Below are 19,374 nucleotides of genomic sequence, written 5' to 3' on the forward strand. Positions count from 1 at the left end.
ATTGGATAGGTGTGGGGGGAAACCACAATTTTTGTTTAACCAGGCAACTGATTTCCGTTTGAGAGAATCATGTGATTCCTCACGGAAGTTCACTGCTGTTGGGTCTAAGGGAGGAATGTTCGTAAGGACTATGACATAGGGTTCACAATCAGTTGGAAGGTTAATAAAATTTGGTCTGTTCACAGGAGTAGTGTTCCTCACAATATTAGATGCAGCTGCTTTCATATGAGGGGTGCTATCCACCATACTTGGTGGCTCCCTATATTCAGGTAAACGTGGCATCTGTGCTTCAACCAATTGTTCAGGGTTGCCGGATTGGACGGATAGCTCAGACTGTTTCATAGTCTGTTCCATATACATTTTGTCTAAAAGTCCACCCAACCTAGATACCTCCGTAGATAGTAATTCAATCTTTTCCATAAGAGGTTTAGTCATATGGACTAGTTTTTCCTCAAATAGCTTAGCGATGTGGCCCAAGAGAACACCATTCACATCGTCCTTGTTAATTGTAATCCCATTTTCAGCTACATTACTTCTATGACCATATTCTATCATTGGTTCTATTGTTGGTTTGAGATGAGTGTTACCCCGCTTGGATAGCATTTTTCTGCATTTTCTAACAGCTCTCTTAGGGGGAGAGTGAGACGATGCAGGCTCACTCGGGGGCTCCAATGGGACTTGATTTGGTGGCTCTAAAACTAAGGGTAAAGCTGCTGAGTTTTCCAAAGGGAAAGCTTCAATATTAAGGGGGTCCATCATAACAGAACCGCTACCATTGTTTACAGGAGAAAACATTTCTGGGGTGGACTCCTTCCCTAAGGACTTCCTTCTATCAGTGTTTATCTTGCTCACCATTTTAACCAGGTAATTATCCAGGGTGGAAATATTCTTAGCCATTCTACACCGCCTTCACGAATATGACGACCACTACTAGTTTTTGATAAATACTAGACTGTCTAGTTTTAAAACCTGCACTTCACAGAACTTTTATATCGTTTACAAAGTATAGGGCCTCTACATATATCAGCAATAACACAGAACAGCAAGTGTATAACACCCAGAAGACACAATGAATTAATTTAAATGGAGCCCAGGTATACAACTTACTAAAACGTTATCAGATTCAATAAAAACAATTACAATTAATTGCTTAGTGAACTTGCTCAACCCGACCCCTTCTGGCCCCCTAACGGCTCCCTAACGGACTCACAATGGCCTGTCCTTTGCCCGACCCCGCTCAGCCAGGGGCAGGATCAGTTTGATATCACCTTCGGGCGTGTGAGATCCGTTTGTTCTGCTTCCGTGGTGCTAGGGGACCTGGCTAAAGTAGTCCCGTCCTGGTCCGTCAACGCTCCTCCCACACAGCGGTCGCAACGTCGGGCGGCGGCGGGGGGGAGACGTGGAGGTCAGCAGAGGGAACAAAAGGGACAGCACCCCCCGAGGACCACAAGGGCACACAGGTATGCTGCACGATACAGGTGTAATTAAGTTACAGCATTAATATGTCTGTGACCAGATATTAAAGAGGGGTGGCCCAGCCCAGCCTCTTCCTGTCGATGACGGGCGAAGGACGGGCCCGCCCTTGGCCCGGGCTTCGCCCGGGCGCCGCCCGCGCGCGTCCCGCGGTTGCGGGCGCGCTGTGAGGTTAAGAAGGGCTTCCCGCCCTATCAGCAGCTGAGGCTGGCTCCGACAATGTTTAAAGGGCTCCCGCCCAGGAAAGAAGTTGTGCGCGTCCCGCGGTTGCGGGCGCGCTGTGAGGTTAAGAAGGGCTTCCCGCCCTATCAGCAGCTGAGGCTGGCTCCGACAATGTTTAAAGGGCTCCCGCCCAGGAAAGAAGTTGTGCGCGTCCCGCGGTTGCGGGCGCGCTTTGAGGTTAAGAAGGGCTTCCCGCCCTATCAGCAGCTGAGGCTGGCTCCGACAATGTTTAAAGGGCTCCCGCCCAGGAAAGAAGTTGTGCGCGTCCCGCGGTTGCGGGCGCGCTGTGAGGTTAAGAAGGGCTTCCCGCCCTATCAGCAGCTGAGGCTGGCTCCGACAATGTTTAAAGGGCTCCCGCCCAGGAAAGAAGTTGTGCGCGTCCCGCGGTTGCTGGCGCGCTGTGAGGTTAAGAAGGGCTTCCCGCCCTATCAGCAGCTGAGGCTGGCTCCGACAATGTTTAAAGGGCTCCCGCCCAGGAAAGAAGTTGTGCGCGTCCAAGGCACAGAACCGGTTAAAAGCTCTCTCCAGTTTTTCAGAGTCCCATCAGATAATGTTTTAGTCCCGAACCCCAGGGACACTCCTGTTCTTCTCTGCTTTTTTTCACCTGCTCCAATCTACATATTTTCCCTGGGTAGTTACATGCAACACAATGTCTCCTTCCTGTACTGTCCACAAGTCTAAAGCCTGTTGAGTTATTTATTTTGCTAAATCAAAAGCACACTGCTGCTCTGTACCCCATTCCAACTTAAGTTTTTTTCTTGTCACTTTGTACCAAAGGGTTAAGATTTTACTCAGATGAGGGTCATGCTGTTTCCAAAAATCAAACAATCCCATGAATCACTGTGTCTCTCGCTTAGTGTGAGGAGTAGCAAACTCCAAAATATTTTGTTTTACCTGTAGCAACACCCCTGTATGTCCTGGCCACATTTTACTCTGCAACAGCTCTGTGAATATATCATTAACATCCTTAACTTCTTGCTGGGTGTAATCTTTTAAAGAATGCATTTCAACTCCTGCCAAAATCTGTGGGCTACTCTGTATTTTTCGTGTAAACATTTGCTGAGCACGAACTACGTTCTGCTCATGTAGCTCACACTGGCCCCCAACTTTTTTAACCTCCTCATTACTGAAATGTGAAAACTCATCTTTTCTGTGATGGCTTGGTAGATATCAGCCTTATCTTGTAATAACTTATTCTGACAAGACAGCATAGTTACAGTATTTATTGTGCCAATAAGTTGTTTCGGTAATTTCTGATTTTCATATTCCACCTCCTTACATCTCTCATGCATTTTTCTGTAAGCAGACAAAAGTATCCAAACCCTCCTCTCAAAAACAAAAGGGTCATCATTCCGTTCAAAAAGCACCTTTTCTAAACATGTAAAAACATTCAATAAGTTTGTTTTATCCAAGCACCCATCCCAAAATTTAGAAAGTCCTGAAAAACAAAAAAACACATTTGCCAAGACATCATAAGACATTTTAATTTTACATGCATTTTCAGAAAAGGTTTGCGGTGCTTCCTCCAACTCACTGAATAAAAACATATTTTCACTTTTAAATCATACACTTTCAACCTCCAACCTCCCTTCAGACTGTCCGACTGCGCCAAAATGTTTTGCTTCATTAATGACTGAGCTGAAACACTCATGCACTGACAAAAATCTCTGGAATGTGCTTCTTAGTCTAAAGAAAAACAAAAATTTTACAGTTTTTACGTAAAGTTAGATTGCAAGCATTTTTTCGAGGAAAATTGGAGGCTGTAGATTTTAGACCAGAAGAGGAAAATTATAGTAGTCTGTATCTTAAGTCCACTTTTTGTCCTGACACTAATAGTATGCCATCAGAGGTTCAAATCTTTGAGGACATTGTACTCAGAGAACTTGACCTTCTGAATAATAAAAAAACTTTCCTTAAACAAAATTGTACAATAGAAGAAAGGATCGCTATTAATACATTATCCCAAAATGAGAACATCATTATTAAACCGGCAGACAAGGGAGGAGGTATTGTAATAAGAGACAAAGGCAAATATGAGCTGGAAGTAATGCGACAACTCAGTAATGAAGGTCATTATCGACTCATCACAGAAGATCCTGTGGCACGACTACAAAGCATGATTAAGGAAACCACCGATGAGGCCTTGAGAGAAGGTTGGATTTGTAAGAAGGAGTATGACTTTTTAAATCAAAGTAAAACACGCACTCCTTCTCTTTATATCTTGCCTAAGATCCTTAAAGATGCAAAGAATCCACCTGGTAGACCAATATTTCAGCATGTGGATGTATTTTAGAGCACTTAGCACAATATGTGGATACTTTTTTTAAACCACTAGTGTGGGTTGCTCAGGCATATGTACGAGATTCCATGCATATGATAAATACATTAGAGGGTAGCCCTTTTGAAGAAGAGACACAGATGCTTGTCACACTGGACATTGAGGCACTATATACAAACATTCCACAAAATGAAGCTTTGGAAGTTATGAGTATATAGTTGGACAATGGAGATTTGCCACATAAGGTCCCTACATCCTTTATAATAACTTTGGCCAAACTATATTTTAGGAGCATTTTTTTTACCTTTGGTGAAGACATGTATTTACAAATTAAAGGTGTAGCCATGGGCTGTAGCTTTGTTCCAAAAATCGCAAACTTGGTGATGGACTATTTTGAAAGGAAATGGATATATGATAGCAATAATCCTTTCCGAAGACAAGTAAAATAATGGCTACGGTACATAGACGATATCTTTATGATATGGGAGGGCAGTCTGGAGTTATCATCCTTCCATAAATGGATTAAACATCTTACTCCAGATTTAAAATTTACGATGTCTTCAGATTCCAGACGTATTAATTTTTTAGACTTGTGGATCGAATCAAAAGATGGTCAAATTGCAGTTAATCTGAATAAGAAACCTACAGATAGAAATAGCTTATTACATTTCTCTAGTAATCATCCACGCAATTTGAAAGAAAATTTGCCTTATGGTCAATTTTTGAGGATCCACAAAAACTGCACTAACAAAGAGGATTATTTTGAAAATGCAGAAGACTTGGTATCTAGACTGATAGACAGAGGGTACCCTAAGAAATTAGTGAAGGGTGCATGTAAACTCAGAGGGAGTGTTTATTTACTGCAAGAGAAAAGAAAAAGGAAGTTCCCTTGACATGAGTCTTAACGTATAATCCAAAAGCTAATCGTATTGGGTCCATTATTGAAAAATATTGGAAAATATTACATCCATTAGGAATAAAAAAAACTATTTTTTCATTTAGAAGAGGACGCAATATACGTGACTAATTGGTTCATGCCTCCTTCACTGATTATACAAAGAAATGGAGAGACTTGCGGGGTATGTTAGATTTACCCCCTCTCATTGGCCATTTTAAATGTAATAACTGTATGGCATGTAAGTATATAGAGAATATGAAGAATATCGAAATGAATGGTAAAATACATCAACAACTTCGCTTTTCGAATTGCAATACAAGAAATGTAATTTACTGCATTAAATGTCCATGTATGCTACTTTATATAGGACAGACCACACAACCAGTGAAGGCGCGTATTTTGTAACGCATGTCGAGGATTAGATGTGAAGTACTAAGTGCACCACTGGTTGAACATTATATTAAAAAAGGCCATAAAGACCAAGATATAAATTGGTCAATCTTATATGTGGCAGAAAAAGGAAAAACAGCTGAGTGCACCTTCGTTCTTGCTAGAATGGAGGCAAGACTTATTGAAAAATATGGTACGGCTAGAAGAGATCTGAATGACCTTAATGAGATGTGGGCATTAAAAAAGGACTAATACTTAATTTTTTCTAGTCCTTAAAAATGTTTTTTAAAACATATCTCTAAAAATCTTTTTTAAGGTCCTTTCAGTTTTTGGCTTATTTTTAAGTTTCACTTATTTTTAGATTCCAAAAACATTTTTATTAATTCATTATTCATTTTTTATGGTTTCAGGTTCTATAATATTTGTTAATTTCCTTGGGTCTGTTTTGTCCACGTTCGGTTTTAGAGGAAGGTGAAATTGTAGAAGTGCAGTCTATAGCTGCAACAAAGATAAAAATATGTCAAGATAACCGCCACGTTAATAGTATTGTGAACAACCTTTGAAATTAAGTGGTCCTTCTTTAGTTTTCCCAGTGTCTGCGGGGAGAAAAGCATACGCGCAGATCACCTGACAGGTGATTCGAATCGCGTTAGCGGGGAAATCGGCAGCAACTCTCTTATTTGCGAGCTCCCATGAGATTAAACTAACTCCTCCATGTAAGTAACACATGAAATTTTAATTAGTTTGTAGACGCTTAGCGCGTATTATCGATAAAATGAATATATTTGAATATATTTTCATGATGCTTGCAGAATAAGAAAATAGACTGAAGTAACGGTCTCTGCCATCAGTTACAAGCACCATTGATATGTATTCTATGTTTGGAAGAGGAAGTTAGCTTGGGGCTGTGCTGCATGAAAAATTATAAACTAAAGAATTAAGAAACAAAAATAGAGTGTAGAGATAGGTTTGATACACTTATACACTTTAGTGGTGTGCTGGTACACTTATTTATTTTATCTTAAACAATATATATTATTGAAGCTAAATAGACACTAAACATGCATGATACATGTATACACCAATAACATTTTTGTGGTTGCATGTATGGCTAAGGGTGGTAAAACACATGAAAAAAAACACATGGAATAGACATTATGGTAAACAGTGTTGTAATTTTTTCATATAATTGGTGGGAGCCAGACAAAGAGAGAGAAAAATTAATAAATAATTTGAATGGTAAAGACAATAAATGTGGTCCAGTGCCTGATTGATTCTTTCATTTGAGATCGATATCAATATATATTTGTCCCTTCTGTGTATTTATATTTTTGATGGATGTATTGGCCCTGACACAGTGGGGCTACCAGGGCCTCCCCTAAAGGATTATTGATATTCTTAGTCTAAAGAAGACATTTATTATTTCACTTTGCAAGTTTCGTAAAGGAAGGTCAGCATGCTGAAAGCACACATTTAAAAATGGTCGGGCGTGGTTAAGGGGTCAAGATGGCAGTCGCACTTCTGTAGTGCTCCGGACTCCTCTGCCATCCGCCTTCATCGGCGGCACCTTCCCACTCCAGAGCCCTCGCCGCCCCCCCTCGACCGGCTCCTCGACTGGCTGCACGGCGACAATCAAGCGGGGCTACTCTCACCCAAGATGGGGGCCGGCAGGCGAGACCGGCGCCCCGGGCCGTGTTGAGGGCCCTGGGACAAAGCAGCACCGGATTCCCTTTTTTCTGGGGCCGCGTGGCAGTCAGAGCGAAACGGCGGAGGGGCACGCACGGTGCCACTGGTGGGCCCTCCTACTGCGTAGACTGGCCTGGGACAGACCGGGGATACCCGACTTCCGGGGAAGAGGCAAAGCCGAGGCCCAGGAGTGGAGCAAACGAAAAGGTGATCCGAGGCATTGAGGAGGGAGGTTGCACCGATACCCGGAGGAAGAAGCCCCCCTCTCATCTCTCATCCCCCACCCCCTCCCAGCTGGAACGCCCGGTCTCCCTGGGGAGATGAGGAGGCAATGTGTTGTGGTGAGCAGCAGCAGAAGGGAGCAGCGCGCAGTGCAGCTCCTTCTGCCATCCTAAGGGGCCTCTCCCCCCCGCCCACGTGAGACAGCGACCATGTGGGCATAGAGATTGGGGGTCAGAGTAGCCTCGCCAAAGGGGAACATGACATGGACACTCCAGGCGGCCCATGAGTGATCACTGTGGACGGTCGGCTGCTGGCGACGGGGGGGCCGCCATTGTGCGATTGTGGGCCCCCAGCTCCTGAAGCCTCACCTGCAGCTCGTTGAATGTGAGAGCATTTGCGAGACCTGAACCGTGGCCAGGGACACTGGAGAACCTGGAATCACGCATAGCGCTCGGACTGGGCTTTCCTAGTGGACCTCGACCAGAAGTCCCTGCACCACACTACAACTGGAAAACGAACCAGTGACGGAACCATGGGCAAGGACAAGTCAGCGCGGCAATCGATGGCGCAAACACACATGGACCAATTCACCACAGGCGCAAGTGGAACCCGAATGGAGGACTGCGCTCCGGATGGTGGAGGTGGTCTACCGGCGACATCCGGAGACCTGGCAACGATCCTCCAAGCCATTCACACATCCCAAGCAGCCGTGGAGTTGAAGATTGGAGAAGTTAGAGTGAATGTGGCCCTGGTCCGGCAAGACCTCTGTAACGCCACAGCTCAAATCACAGGGGCGGAATCAAGGATTTCTACAATGGAAGATGACATGACCGCTCTTAAGGCACAAATCTCCGTATTAACATCTTGCACGTCGGAGCTCTACTGAAGGGCTGAGGACGCCGAGAATAGATCCAGACGAAACAACCTTCATGTGGTGGGCCTTCTGGAGACCACAGCAGAGTCATCCTTGGTCGCGTTCCTCGAGGAGTGGATCTGCTCTTGGATGCCAGTGGACCGTCTCACCCCATGGTTTGCGATCGAACGTGCCCACAGGGCTCTACAGTCGAGGTCCCCGCCGGGCTCCCCACCTAGACCAGTGATTCTCCGTCTCTTCAATTACAAAGACAGAGACGCTGTGCTACAGGAGGCACGTTCCAAGGGAGTCCTCTTTTGCAATGGGGTGAAGGTCCTCCTTTTTTCCTGGCTACACGAGGGATGTGCAACAACAGTGTCGCTCATTTATTGAAGTGAAAAAGAAACTGAGGGCAATGGATATACCATATCGACTTTGGTTCCCTGCAAAGCTCAGGGTGGGGCATGGAAATAAAACACATTTCTTTGAACAGCCGACCGCGGCGTGGACTTGGCTGATGGAGGAGGTGCCACTTGGTCCGCCTGGCGAGCGCCTAAGACCAACACGGTAGGAGAGATGCCAAACAACCAGCAGAAACGGTCATCTGCCAAGCGCCATCGCACACATTCAAGGAGGTGTAGGGAGCGCCACGGCTCTCGTTCTGCCTCCCCCGTGGAAGCCCGACATAGGGATCCGAAGGTAATGGGGGAAATCCACAGCCGCAAAGTTCACTGCAGGCCTGATCGGAGTCGCAGGACGACTCAGACCTGTCTTGCAGTCCGGCATTGTAGCCTTCTGGGAGAAGAGATGACTCTGGGGAGGGGGGGGCACCTGTCTTGATGAAGAACAAGCGCCATATATAACTATCCACCATTAACTGTGTTTCTTTAATCGATCCGACATTAAGGAGGGGTACACCACTACTCAATCAGTTATTGTTCTATCTCACTAGGTTCGGGAGTGAGAGGATGGCATACATGGGCGACAGATGCTTCTGAGGGGAAGTATGGGGTGGGGTGGGTGTTGGGGGGCTTGGGAATTCAGGCCTTGTATTAATGCATTCGTTAATGTTCACTATTGTGTTGGCATGTTTGTTTTCATTAGTTAGCGCACAAGATAGAAGGTACAGAGAACCAATTGACAGAGTGAGACTACCTGTTCAGTTCCGAAAGGGGCATAACAAGGGGAGGACCCCAGACCAAGAAATGGCCACGCCTAGCAGTAGCTTTGCGACACCCAATAATAACCACTCCGATGAGCCCGACACAGGTCATCTCATGGAACGTTAATGGTCTCTTAGACAAAATTAAACACACTGCAGTATTTACCTTAATACACCAATATTGACCTCATGTGCTCCTGTTGCAGGAGACGCACCTCTCGGGCAAGCGCTGCCCCTTCTTAGCCCAAAGGGGTTTTGATAGAGTGCACCATGCAGGTTTTGAGCCGGGTCACGGGGGTGGCGATTCTACTGCATCATTCCATTCCCATGAAGACAATGCAGGTATGGGAAGATCGGCAAGGCTGCTATGTAGCCATCACGGGGAAGGCAGAGGGTGTCACGGTTAATGTGGTCAGTGTCTACACCTCACCGGCGTTAGTGCAAGGGACCCTTAAGGACCTAACCCAGTTACTCCTGGATCTCGCTTCGGGGCTCACTGTGCTGGGGGGGCCTTCAACGTGGCTCCAGACCCCACTTTGGATGTGGCCGGTCTGCTCTCGGCTCACAGACGTGCTATGGCAACGGGACTCATGGGTTGGCTCTTTGCTACGGGACTCTGTGATGCTTGGTGGGTGTGGCATCCGAGGCGGCGGCAGTCAACTCATACCTCGTGGCCCACTGCTCGCAATCTAGAATTTACTTGGTACTTTTGCCCAGTACTGATTGTACTAGCCTCTCACATATCGAGATTTTAGTGCAAGGTATCTTGGATTATGCACCCCTTCGATTTGCAGTGGGCCCCACTCAGGCACTGATTCGGCCTCTGTGGCGGCTGAATGCTTGGTATCTACAGGACGAGACATACGTTGGGTGGCTGCGGCAGGCGCAGCGTGAGTACTTTGCCCTTACTGATGGGTCCTTGGCCTCTCCCGGAACCCTGTGGGCCACAAGTAAGGTGGTACTGCGGGGCAGCCAGAGGCCTCCTACGGGAGCAGGAGAGATCGAGAGACCAAAGTATCGAGCAGTTGGAAATGCAGGAGATGTGTCTAGAGAATGCTCAAGTCGCAGAACCCAGCGATGGGATATTGCAACAGCTTCTATTAATACGCAAGGAAATTAGAAATCTATCCCTAGAGGCAGCGAAGTTTTTGTGGTGGGTGAGCACTGCAAGGATCTATGGTTGGGGGGATAAAACCGGAAAGTTGTTATACTGGTTAGTGTCCCACCATCGGTCCTCTAGGATCATTCCCGAAATTCAGGATGGGGAAGGGGATCGCGTCGCTGGTCACCAAGAAATAGTTGACGCCTTCGCCCGCTACTACCAGACACTGTATCGGGCCTCGGCTTCGATAGGCCCAAACCATGCCCGCTGGCTGCTAGAGTATGTTTCCCTGCTGGGGTTGCCCCCGGCGGAGGTGCAGATCCTAGATGAACCTCTCAGTGCTGAGGAAGTCGGGGCAGCTATTTCGGCGTTGGGAGCAGGAAAAACTCCTGGCCCTGACGGTTTCCCATAGGAATACTATAAGGCATTCAAGGAAGACTTTGTGCCGCATCTGTTGGCACTCTTTACAGAGGCGGAGCAGCGAGGGGCCTTCCTGAAAGAACTGGACGCCACCATTGTGGTACTTCCTAAAATCCAACCCCCATCGCTGCACTGTGACTATAGGCTGATATCTTTGATTAACAGTGAGGTTAAAATTTACGCCACTATGCTCGCCACACGTCTCAAGAGGGTTCTACCACAACTAATACACCCCGACCAGTGCAGGTTTATGGCAACTCGTAGCACTCGGCACTGCATCCGCCGATTGCATGTGGACCTCGACGAACGCCACCGACTGCCCCGAGATTTAGCTCTTCTATTTATTGACTTTGAAAAGGCTTTTGACTCAGTGGACTGGAGGTTTCTCTTTTTGGTGCTTCAACGGGCAGGTTTTGGACCGAGATTCTGTCGCCTGGTCCGAGCGCTGTACGCAAACCCCTCAGCCCGTGTGCAGATCAACGGGACCTTGACATTGGTTTTTTAAGTACGTCGGGGCACGAGACAGGGTTGCCCGTTGTCTCCCCTTGTATTTACCCTGGTTGTTGAACCACTGGCTCAGATGATCAGGACAGACCCAATATACTGCGGCTGGAGATGGGGACGTTCCCGGGAGGACAGGATAGCCTTATACACTGAACATGTCCTGTTGTACATGAGAGAACCGAGTACATCGGGCCCACGAGGTATCCATCTTTTACGACGCTACGAACAGGCGTCAGGACTAAAAATGAACCCTGCAAAGTCAGTTTTGGTCCCCTTGGTGAGCACTCGTGACTGTTTCGACTGGCAGGACATGATATCCCTACGCAGACTCAGTTTTAAATATCTCAGCACTTGGGTGACCCTTCTGCCAGAGCTGACATGGGTCAAGAACCTGGACCCGCTCCTGGTGCATATCAAGACGAACTTGCAGAGGTGACACGCTCTGCCATTAAATGTGATGGGCCACGTTGCCCTATACAAGATGATGGTCTTACCTAGGCTCTTGTATGTTTTCCAGAACTTTTCCCTCCCGATCCCACGCTCATGGTTCCGTGCCCTGGACAGCGCTACCGCATTGTTTCTATGGAAAGGGGCCAGGCACCAGGTGGCAGCGCGACACTGCCGGAGAGGAATATATGATGGGGGCCTAGGCGCCTCGGATACTTACCTATACTGCCTGGCGACCCAGCTGTTGGTGATCCATGAAAGATTCAATGGGGGATGGGCAGACCCAGCCTATCAGGTAGAGTTGGAGACTTTGGGCTTCCCACGTATCCTCGATATGTTATACGGTGCGCCCCTCCCCCGGGACGTGGAAGCGATTACAAGGGGGGGTTTCTTGGCATGGCGCACTGTGTTATGGCATACCCGTTGGAACGCTATTGTCACCCTTCAGACTCCGTTGTGGCGGGGGAAATGGCTGAGTGCAACAGCGGCGCTGGAGGGGTTTGCGGAATGGGACTTGTTGGGCATTTCACTAGTAGGAGATGTGTGGAAAGGTTATGCACTGAAAACACTTCAGGAACTGCAGGCAGACTTTCAGCTATCCCGAACGCAATTCTTCAGATACCTTCAACTTCGGCATGCCTTGGGAACGCACCTGTCGGCAGCAAGCCCTCTGGCAGAGTTCAGCCCACTCAAGGCCAAGCTTCTCATGGGGAATCTAGGAGGAAAGGGAGTTTCCCAGGTCTATAAAATGTTAGTTAACAATGCACCGGGAGGCTTGGACTTGACAAGGGCAAAGTGGGAATCATGGGTGGGGGCCTTTGAAGTAACAGAATGGATGGGGGCGCTGATGGCGTCTAGGGTGCTGGATGTGTCAGCGAGACTTCGCACAGTGCAATTTTACTATTTGCACAGAGCATATCTAACGCCTGTCAGGCTCTGCCAGTCTGGTCTTCCTCCCACTGCCCAGTGTCCCTGATGTGCAGGGGAACCAGCTGATTTTTTCCACATGGTGTGGTCATGTCCAGTAATGCAAGTATACTAGGGCAAGATAATCCATGAATTAAGTGTGGTGTTGGGGCTGGAGCTGCAGATGTCTGCCAAATTAGTCTTGCTGGGGGTGATGGAGGGCCTGGGGGGGGGGGGGGGGGGTCCCGGGCAAATAGTGCCCTCGCTGGTACGGCCCTGCTGGTCGCCAAAAGAGACATTGCCGCGGCCTGGAGCTCGCCCACCGGTCTGTCCCTTCAAAAATGGAGAAGGGGGCTAGACTGGTGTGCAAATCAGGAAAAACTGCTATATGAATCAAGGGGTTGTCTCCAGAAACATGAGAGGGTATGGGGTAGGTGGCTGGGGTTGTTGCCTTAAGTCAGTGCGGGGGTAAAGACCCTTAATGTTGAGTCAAGAAATAAAGTGATGTATGTCCCTTGAAATGCTTTAAATACTTTATTGTCAACGATGATTGGAGTTGGACCGTGCCGTATTGTCTGTGCCAATTGTTCGGTGATTTTCATCTTGAAAACAATAAAATTTGTTTATTAAAATTAAAAAAAAAAAAAAAATATATATATATATATATATATATATATATATATATATGGTCACAGCAATGAAATGTAAACATGTACAAATGATTCTCCACTGCAATGTACACAGCAAATATATGTATCTGTATGTATATATTACAATGCAAAGCAAATAACAAGAATTAAAAAGTATGCATCGCCATGAGGCACGGACACATCTGCATCAACTTCCTCTTATTAGCATCAGATCACCAGATCCCAGAATCCATTGAGGAGAGAGAGAGATCAATTATCCTCACGGGAAGGATGACACACCCCAGCATCCTAGGCATGTCTGAGATCTGAATCACTCTCAATTCCCAGTCGATCTGGTCTCGGCCTATTATACTTTGAACAAACAAGAGAGGAAAATTCTAGAACCTCCCTCTCACTACAGAAGTTTATTATTAAAAAAATGCTGATTACTTTAGGCCAGCTTTGAAAAGAACACGTCAGAACTTGGCCACAATCCCAAGGTGCCCCTGCAAATCAAGACTGTTCCCTGTCGTCTTAGTACATTCGTATCAGCCTAAGCCCTTTGTGGGAAAGAATATGAAAAATAAAAACATGAGCACATGGTACAATGTGAAAAATTACTTACAGCTTTTAATGTGGCGGTGGCTAATGCTAAAATAAAGTCAATAGGCAAAATGAAGCTAGTGGTGACTAATGTGACGGTGTGCTGCTAGACTAAGTGCAACGTGGAGTCAGTGGTCAAAACAAATGTCATTCCACAAACTTCAAAGCAAAGTCTCAAAAGTTTGCAAGATCCTTCCCTGTCCAGGCCAGGCCCCAGACACACACCAGGGGGTTGGAGACTTCATTGTGTGAGGGCAGGCACAGTCCTTTCAGGCGGAAGCGACCACTTCTCCCTCCGGTCTAGCTCAGATGGCTCATCAGGATATGCAGGCTACACCCCAGCTCCATTTGTGTCACTGTCTAGAGGAGAGTTGTAAACAGCCCAACTGTCAAACTGACACAGATGGGGAATCCACAAACAGGCAGAGTCATAGAATGGTTTAAGCACGAAAATGCCTACTTTCTAAAAGTGGCATTTTCAAACTCACAATCCGAAAACCGACTTCACTAAAAGATGTATTTTTAAATTGTGAGTTCAGAGACCCTAAACTCCATATTTCCATCTGCTGTCAAAAGGAATCTGCACTTTAACATGATTTAAAGGCAGCCCCCATGTTAACCTATGAGAGAGATAGGCCTTGCAACATTGAAACCCAGGTCAGGCAGTATTTCACTCTTAGGAAATGTAAAACACACCAGTACATGCCCCACCTTTTAAGTACACTGCACCCTGCCCATGGGGCTATCTAGGGCCTACCTTAGGGGTGCCTTACATGTACAAAAAGGGAAGGTTTGGGCCTGGCAAGTGGGTACACTTGCCAGGTAGAATTGGCAGTTTCAAACTGCACACACAGACACTGCAATGGCAGGTCTGAGCCATGTTTACAGGGCTACTTATGTGGGTGGAACAATCAGTGCTGCAGGCTCACTAGTAGGATGTGATTTACAGGCCCTGGACGCCTTTGGTGCACTTTACTAGGGACTTACCAGTAAATCAATATGTCAATCATGGATAAACCAATCAACATACAATTTACCTAGGTAGCACTTCCACTTTAGCATTGATCGGCAGTGGTAAATGGCGCCGAGACCATAAACCAGCAAAAACAGAGTCCAGTAAACCATAAAAACAGGCGGACAGAAGGCAAAAAGACAGGGAAGACATGCCAGAAAGTTGCCAGATCTAACATAGCGAATTCCAAATTCATGTTTGCATTGCCAAAAAGGGATTGGGCCATGAATCTTTCCCTTTTGAAGGTTTGAGCTATAAAGAGTAACAAACGCATTTTAGTGCTGTGATGCTGACACCAGCATCAAAATGTGTTAGTATAACACCTCATGCACAGTACTTGGCATGGCTGCATAGAGTGAACGTAACAAGAGTAATTGAGACACTCTGAAGACCACTTCCACTGGCTTCAATAACGTTTGAATCAGTTTCACAATTTCAGAATGAAAACAATGTTAATATTATTTACTAAATTGTAGTTACTCATTTATTAGGTTGATCCTAGGTAGCGCGCATACAGTGTCTCTCAACACGCTGTAATGTATTTCAGCTGGCTTTCACCACACCCATCACTTTCTTTGGTTCCTTGGCTTGCCTTTCAAAATTCCTTTGGTTTGTTAGGTGAATGGTTTGCGTTTGTCCCGCCTTGAGGTTGTTTTGTTACTGCCTTTGAGACTGCCCCTGATACATGGATTATTGCATGATCGCCCATAAACCTTACTGTCACACACTACTTTTTGATTTTGCTTCACACTCCGTGGTGTATATGTCGCTATTTGTTTGTGGTGTCTGCGCCCGTCGGCTCAATGTATTGGAGCGCTTTAGCACAGGTTACATGACAGAAGTAGACCTTATTTTTGGTGGGCACGAGGAGATTAAGTGATTTGCCCAGAATCACAGGATGTTGAGCCGACACTGAGACTGAAACCTCCTCCAAAGTCAGCAGCTCAGGCCATTAGGCTACTCCGTCTCCCCTAGGGTTTGCTTGCAACAGGCCAACAATTAGTGTGATTACATAATGTACTAGAGCGTGTGATGCCGCGAAGACCAGCGGCGCCTCACTTATGGGCTGCGGTCAGATCGGCAGTCCGCGTCTCAGACAGCCGTTTCTGCCGCGGTCTGCTTTTTGGCTAAACTTTACCTTTGGGCACTGTTTACGCTGCCCTCTTAAGTTGCTTACCTGTTCTTGCTGTTTTCCTCTTTTCTTCTTTTTTCTTCCTTTTTTCTTTTCCTTGCCTTAACTATGTTTCTTCTTCCCAAAAGTCTGTGTGCCTTTCCCTGCATGCTTTGGTCACTACCTTTCTATACTATGGCAATTTTTCGATTCATCTGAATGTAGTCTTTCCCAATCCAAGATGGTGTCTTCAATATTTCCTGTATAACACTTCCTGTTTTTCAGTATATAAGCACAAGTTGGTTTTCTGTTCCTTGCGTTGCAAACACTTCTTTCGTGCTTGTGCTCCTCGCTCCTGTGATTTTGGATTTCTCCTGTTCTTTTTCCGCCTGCAGCTTGTTCCACTTCTTTTTTGTGCTTTTGCTCTTCTTTTTTCAGGAGTCCTTGATTCTGAGGTTTTTACCATGTTGGGTTTTTTCCTCTGGGACTCCTTCTGGAAGTTACGGCATGTTTGGTGTTTTATTATCAGCAGAACCATGGCTACTGGAAAGGGTCGCCCCTACCTCGGTCAATCCAGAACAAGCAAGAAACCAAGTGGTACCCAGAGACTGGCTGATTACAGCGGTAAGAAGCACTCAAGTTGTGACAGAGCGTGCTGCTTTGACTCCATCTTTGATCTCTTTCTTCGGCCTGGTATTGCCTCTTGTTTTGCAGTTTGAGCATCACTCTCGCTTTCTCTCTCTCTCTCTCGCTCCATATTTGTTTAATGAAAACACAGAATTTCCCGAGATGAAAGTGGCCGAGGAGGTGGCTGTAACGGGCAGGGGGTTTGAGATGTTTTTACCCACTACAGCTTTTTAAAAGAACTCAGACTTGTTAAATAAAGAAAATAAAATCTGTGGTCTGTAGCATGATTGAGCTCATTAAACCCCCTCCCACCCACTGCTACCTGAAACAACATTTACAGAAGAGACCCACTGCAGACACATAGTATGACCCCATCCCAGAGACAAGCACCACCCCACCCACCCACCCAACGCAATGTGGCATAGATGGAAAAACGTCCTTGGGCATGGGAGAGGCTCTGCGCAGAGCTCTCCCTCAGCCATGAGCTCCTTCTCACCCCAAAAACTCACCCTGTGAGCTCTTCATCCCTACACCCTTCTCTCTCTCCCACCCCCTCCACCCGCTATCAATGCAGCACACCGCTCCCTGAAAATAGACAGCACGGTTAGCATTGCTTCAGTTACAAAGCATCTGAGGAGACAATAAGAAATTATACTAATGAACCTTTTCTTTGGGCAAAAGTGGTGAATTATGTTTCTGGCTTCATGCACCCTTTCCCTATGACTAAAGACTATCATACCCTGTGAACGGGGCAGACGATAGTCTGGCAAATGAGACAATTCATCCATTCATGATGTATTATTGTGTGCTGCTTGGGGTCGCCTTTAAAGCCAAGTCTCAGGCCATGCAAAATACCAGAGCTGCACAAACTATGCACATGAAGGAGATAGATGATAAGTAGCTTCCAATGGGAGGGGTTGGGGGGGGTGGAATATATGCTTGCTGTTGGCACACTTTCTTCTCACCACAAGTCAAAAGAAAAAAAGCCTGATTTGCATGCACACCCATGTCTGGCAACAAATTGTGAAAAACTCTGGACTAGCAGAGTGTACAGTATACCCTGGCCGCAGATACAGTATTTCACATTTTTAGACCCAAAGTGTGGCAGCGGTAAATGCCTGTGTAATGGGTGTGTGCTACGAATAGAAACCAGTAGGCTATTTTTATTGATTTTATATAGCGTTCTGTACCACCAGCAAGGCGCTGAAGCACTTTGTGGATGCACAGGAAGCTACAATGCCAGGTGGTATAATTAAAAAAGCATCTGTGATAATAATGTTTATTTATCTACCTGCCTAAATTTGATCTTTCTGGGGCAAACAAATGAATTTTAAATGCTATTAAAATGTATTGAATAAGCTATATAATTTATGTTGTTTTTCTATGTCACCTGCGCAGTTGGGAAGAGGGCAGTTGTTAAGCTACATGGATTTGTAGGTGCGGTTTCAGAGTGCAACTGTCACTTGATCTTTTAACAAACACCAATATTATTGTAGAGTTATTTGTTTCCATACAAATACATTCTATCCCCATACCATTTACTTTTAATGCTTCACCTTACCATACAGCATTAATTTAAAGCCAGACCTATTGCCATTGCTTATTAGCCTTCTAAGCCCAAAAGGCTGTTTAGAGGGAATACTCGCCTACTGTGGCTTTTTCCTACCTCAAAGGATGCTTCTGTTGAGTGGAGATGACTGTGTGTGGGAGGGGTGGGTTGGAACGGGGCGAAAGGGACTGGGGGTCCGAATGGGGCAAAGGGTGGAGTAGATTCTCAAGTCCACAGTGACTAAGTCAAGTCACGCCCAGGGCTGGAATTTCTAGTTTATTTTTAAGATGCTTCTCTGGGGTCGAAATCCAAGCGGGAACAGACCCTTCAAACTCTCTGATTCCATTCTCAGACACATACATAGCATGTTACCCTATTTGTAAAATACAATCTAACCCTCTGTGTCTTTCTTTCTGTCTATTCTGTGCAACTCTCATCCCTATATATTCATCATGCCGCATAATTCCACTTCACAAATACACTCCAAACCAAATAGGTAAAAGATTCTCATTTACAACGCCAAATAGCTCAAACTCTCGAGACCTATTGCATCGGAAATATTTGTCAAATAATAACAGCCAATGACGAAGCCAATAGTCCTGGATGGTGTTCAGCCCTTCCAAGTGTAACACCTCCTGCGTTAGAATAACGCATTACTGCAAAGTTTGAGATTGTCATGCAAGTCCTGAAGTGCGGCAAAACCTTCTTATTCCAGTTTCTCACTTTGCTAGGTAAGCTTCCTGTAGTGTTTAGCAAAGATCACAAGGTCGCGCTGGTGTACAACGGGAGGTATAGGATTCTCGATATATTACGATATTTACATGGTTCCCTCGTCTTCATTGCTTGATTTTGCTTGCAAGAAAGGGTCACTCATAGTCGTTAAAAATTCACTCATAATTACATTGAAAGTATGAAAATGTAACACAAACCTTGGCAGCTATGGGTGTTCGGTGTATGTCTGTTATTGTGTTAAGTATCCGGATATCATAAAGCTCAAAGAGGCAACAGAACACGGGCCTGGTAACACACTTTAGAAATTGGAAACATTCTAGTTGAAATGTTTAAGCCACACCCTTACTGTCTGACAATTACACAACTCACTCTCCTTCCAGGGACCACTCAATATTTTCATCCAACATAAAGCCATGTACCTGTCCTTTGGAAAAGAAGTAAGCTCATGGGAATCCTAAAACTGCCATACGCACTGAAAGGTAGAGCAGAATATACTCCTGATTGTTAACATATTTAATTTGCGTTGAATAGTGCAAAATTATTTTACA

General features: G+C 45.8%; 1 long non-coding RNA gene across 1 annotated transcript in view; it reads right to left on the minus strand.

Moving 5' to 3' along the window:
* The window catches only part of LOC138259892 (uncharacterized), a 40,988-nt gene extending 21,844 nt beyond the window's left edge, over positions 1 to 19,144 (minus strand). The window contains exon 1 of the long non-coding RNA XR_011198772.1: positions 19,024 to 19,144. This is a non-coding gene — a long non-coding RNA (uncharacterized lncRNA). The remainder of the gene's footprint in view (positions 1 to 19,023) is intronic.
* Positions 19,145 to 19,374: the final 230 nt, after the last annotated feature.

Source organism: Pleurodeles waltl, chromosome 9 (genome assembly GCF_031143425.1).
Source record: "Pleurodeles waltl isolate 20211129_DDA chromosome 9, aPleWal1.hap1.20221129, whole genome shotgun sequence".
In the NCBI taxonomy this organism is placed as follows: Eukaryota; Metazoa; Chordata; class Amphibia; order Caudata; family Salamandridae; genus Pleurodeles; species Pleurodeles waltl.